Genomic DNA, 4893 nt, shown 5'->3' with positions numbered 1-4893 from the left:
ATGGTACATTCACACAATGGAATGCTATGCAGCACACAGCAGCAAGAATTTTGTAAATTATTGCCTAACTAGGGAGAGACTGGAGAGCATTATGCTGAGTGAACTAACTCAGTCCCACAAGGATAAATATTGTATAAAACCATTATTGTAGAATAAGTATAAGGATCCATGAGAGGTGGGAGAGGTTGGAAGCAGAAGGATGAGGATGTACAAGGTATGGGGGGGAGATTAATCACGAGGTTGTGCAATTTGATGGGGAGGTGAAGGAATTTGAAAGAATTTGTTCTTGAAATGAATGTATTTTGAATTTTGTAAATAAACTAGTAGAAAATAAACAAACCCAAAACAAAGTAACAAACCACACATGTTTGAAAAAACTCATTAAGTGATCAAAATTTCTCTTCTCCCTCAGCCCCCAACGCACCTTGGCAGACTTGTGCTTCCCTGGTGACTGCTAATTGCATTTAACCTTTTTGGTCACTCTTATGAACTGTAGCCAGAGGTCATAAATTCTAAGGGCAATGTATATGGAACAAGTTTGGTAGTACTTTGGGTCACATTCCAGATTTTCAATTACATCTACCAACAGGTGTGCAGGCTCCACCTGACAGCCGAGGGACTGTAAGTCCAGAGCCTGTGAATTACTATGCAGGTGGAAGTAGCAGGGCAGATAGGGCAGGTTCACCTTCAGGTTGCCCCCCTTCACCTGGTAGTGCTGCAGAATGGCTTTCTCCCCCACCGAGAGGATGTTCCTGAGTAGTGGAAGGTGTTCTGGAGTGAGGTCCCACAACAATTTGACATCCTGGAGGGGGCAGGTGGCAATCATATATAGATCATCAAGCTGCTGCTGGTTCTACTTGCAGTCAAGGATGAGGACAAAGCCGTCAGAGGGGTCTGAGTTCTTGAAAACAATGTGGTTAGTTTCAGATTTCTTCTCAAGAAAGTTATGTACCCACTCAGATTGGAGAGAGGGCAATGTGATGATGGCAATCATCTCTTTTGGAATAACTAGAGCTCCTGGCTCAGGTGCTTCTCCATGGCAAGGTAAATCACCATGGTTTTGACATCACTCAGTTGCCTTGGAGGGAAGGTATTGTAGGTATCACTAGAGAAATGTAATTGGACCTCAGGGCTGCCTGAAACCTGCTTCATCTGAAAAGTTCTCTTCTCCAAGATCCTCTCCATCCTCTTCTCCACAGGCCTCATTCACCTTCTCATGTAGGAAAAGGATTTTGTCCTGTACAGGCTCCCTCAGCACCTGTTGCACTCTGAAGCTGTAGAATGGCAGAAGCAAAGGTACCATTGACCATGCTTGCTGCTTTTCCTTCCATGCTGGGGGTTTCTGCCTGGCCCTCATTCTCACCATGCTTTCTCTTGAGAGGCTGAGCTGAGGTGTCTGCCATGCTGCTGGGGCGGTGTGTACCTTCAGACATTATTCTTAAGATGATTTTTAAACTCAGGTGGCATAGAGTCAAGATTGTAATTCAGTTCCTGTAGACTTGTTTTCATTTTCTTCAGCCTCAGTTTGAATTTGCCCATAAGTAACTGATGGTCTGTTCCACAGTCAGCAACTGGCCTCATTTTGACTGCTGATATTGAGATTCCCCATTGATTCCTTCCACAGAGTCAGTCTAATTCCTATGCAATTCATCAGAGGTCCATGTGTTAAGTTACCATTTGTGTTTTTTTTTAAAAAAGTATTTGTGATGACTAAATCAGTGAATGTATAAAACTTGATTTAAAAAAAAAAAAAAAACACAAAAAACCAAATACATACCTTTATGTTGGCCATGCAGCACCTAACCACTAGGCAAGCAGAGCTCCCTATAAAGGGATAGAAACAAAATAATTTCTTATGAACTGCTGGAGAATAGCATTGAATATAACATGGACTGTTAGGAGAACAAACAAGTTCATCCCAGAGAGGGTGAAGCCAGGCTTCTCCTTGGAGGCAAGGATTCTGAAGCTCTGTCTGACATACATTGGAGAAGGATGTCATGCTGGGGAGGGTGGAGGGACAGCACAGAAGAGGAAGAGCCTCGATGAGATGGATTGATTCAGTTACTTGAGTAATGGGGACGGGCATTTTGGAGACAGTAAGATTGGCACAGGATCAGGATAGAACAGGGTTTAGGGCTGTTGTACATAGGGTTACTATGAGTCGCAGGGAACTTGACAGCACGTAACAACAACAACTTCGTACTTAGGATAATGCTTTAGAGTTCATACTGTTAACTGTCCCAGTTAAAATTCACGCTCTAAAATCTACTGGATCTGCAACTCTGCACAAGTTAGTGTCTTTCAGTTTTTCATCATTAACAGAGAGGTCATTGATTGATGAAAGACAACAGCACATAACAACAACAGAGAGGTAGTAAGGAACAATGTCACAGGGTTATGTAGATTGAATGGGTTAATGCATGTAAAATGCTCACAATATGTGGAACACGACCAAACCAGGAAAAAATCAATTATCCTTGAGTCAATTCTGATGCCTAGTAACCTTGAAAGTATGGTTTCAGAAGTAGATCATCATTAAGTCTTTCCTCCAAGGGTCTGCTCAGTGGGCTTTAATGAATTTGAGCCCTTGACTATATGTGCCATTCAGGTATGAAATATCTTAACCAGTCAATAAGCAGTGGCCAACATCCATACTTGGCATATACAGTACATCAAGCACCAAAATGATTGCTATTATGAGTGATTAGTTTGGCTGAAAATGTTAGATACATTTAAATAAATAAGATGCCAATTGACAATCACCAAAATTGACATGGCAGAAGGGTTAAGTGGATGGAAGTATGCAAAGTGCTTATTATCAGCTTGTCAGGTGAAGACATTTTCAGGAGAATAAAACTTTAAATGTGGTTAGTTCTGTAAAACAGAAATTTACAAGTGCTCTATGGCTCATTAACGAAGCACTAAATTGGACAATCAGTATTAATGGGCATTGCACAGGGAAAGCACTGCATATCAAGCTGAGACTTTGGACTAAATGTGTAATCATACACTTTATCAATTGAGTTCCAAGCACTCTTTGTGTCATCCTTCAGATAATAATAGATAATTTTTATTTGCAGAAAAAAAATGCATTTCCCCCTCTTTTAATGATATATTATCTTCTTCAAAACCAGAATGACAATAGAAGTATTAAGATGGCTAAAATAGAAGAAATTTTAAATGACATTGCTTTTCATATTTATTTTACTATCCCTCAAAAAGTTAAACTAATATAATTATTATGAAGAAGTGTAAATGGTTAAGCACTTGATCAGTTGCCTAGGGTTAGTGATTCAAAACTCCTTAAAGATACCTCAGAAGATAGGCTTACTGATGTATTTCTGAAAAGCTACAACCTAGAAATGCTGTGAAGCAGTTTTGCTCCGTACATAGAGTCACAATGAGTTAAAATCAACCTAACAGCAACTAATAACAAAAAAAAAAGTTACTATGATTGAATAATAAAAAAAAAAAAAGTCAAAACTTCATGGTCTTCAAGAAAAGTTGAATCGTTGTTATGTGCCATCAAGTCGCTTGCGACTCATAGCAACTCTATGTACAACGGCCCTAAACTCTGCTCTGTCCTGTGTCAATCACACTGTCTCGGACACTCCCAATCCCATCCCGATTACCCCAGTTACTGAATCAATCCACCTCATAGAAGGCCGTCCCCTCCTGCGCCTGCCCTCCACCCTTCTAAATATGATGTCCTTCTCCAAGGACCAGGATAAGAGGAAGTGTTAATTTTATTCATACCTTATCTGAGCTAGAAATAGATTAAGATCAACTTCATTTCTATACCTTACATGCCCCACCTCCATTAATTATATAAGAAATACTCTCTGTCTCATATTCATCTCTCACTGCTTTAAAGTTGTATTTTCGCTTTATTTAAGTATGAAGAGCTGATCATTTGTTGCAGACTTTCTTTATCATGTATCCTAGGAAACCCAGCTAATCCTCAAGCAAATAAGCCTATTTGTATGATAGCCTTAACTCCCTGAGACCCCTACAGAGAGATGAAGAGTAGCAGTGGGAACATTACCCTTCCTTGAGGAAGTAACCTTTTGCTTTTGTGACTAGGCATTTGAAATACATCTCACTTTCTTTTCATAGCTCATATTTTCTGGACAGATGATTGACACGACACCTCACAGAGTAGCATCATAGAACAGTTATATCCGACTCCATTACCTGTCGAATTTAGTTTCTTAATCCCAAGCACAATATGCACACAACTTAGCCCTGTGCAGCTTTTATTTAAAGCTCATGTCATGGTGCTTTATGTGGAGTCAAGCGGTATTAAACAGTGTGGAGCGAAGCAAATGGAAAGATTAATTTTGCAATGTGACACTTAAAGAAACACTTTAAAACAGAGATTAGGATATGGGTCTGCTCAAGGAAAATTCTGGAACATGTCTGTTAGCAATACCACTATAGAGTGCTAAGAGAAAATTTAACTCTGTAAATATAAATTTTTACCTTTTTTGAGGGGGCATCTACTTACGTAAAATAAAAAGAGTCACGGCTTCTGGTTAGTAGTGTGAAAACATTCCGATTTATTTCTTTTCTTCATTTGTTTAAGAAAACATAATACAGGAAAACTAAAACCTAGGTATCTAGGAAATAAAATGTCAGAAAATGAGACTTGGATGAAGTCTAAGTTCAGGAATTTTTGTAACTAAATCACTACCCTCAAAGATTTGGGGGAACACGAGTTATTCTGTGGCCTTTCTCTCATAAAAAATGAAATACATTACTAGAAAAGCTTAGTTTTTATTCAATTTTGTATGCTTCTGATGTTGAATCTTTTCAACATAATTAAATGGGAAATACACACACACACACACACACACACACACATATACACAATGATCATACATAAATAAATAT

At 39.0% G+C, this 4893-nt stretch overlaps 1 pseudogene; it reads right to left on the bottom strand.

The window, feature by feature from the left end:
• Positions 1 to 454: 454 nt before the first annotated feature.
• LOC102847013 lies at positions 455 to 1366 on the bottom strand (annotated as a pseudogene).
• Positions 1367 to 4893: the final 3527 nt, after the last annotated feature.

This window comes from Elephantulus edwardii, unplaced genomic scaffold (assembly GCF_000299155.1).
Source record: "Elephantulus edwardii isolate Elephantulus edwardi_28Jun2011 unplaced genomic scaffold, EleEdw1.0 scaffold00036, whole genome shotgun sequence".
Lineage (NCBI taxonomy): Eukaryota > Metazoa > Chordata > Mammalia > Macroscelidea > Macroscelididae > Elephantulus > Elephantulus edwardii.
The sequence above is the reverse complement of the archived record's forward strand: the minus strand, read 5'-3'. Positions and strand labels throughout refer to the sequence as shown.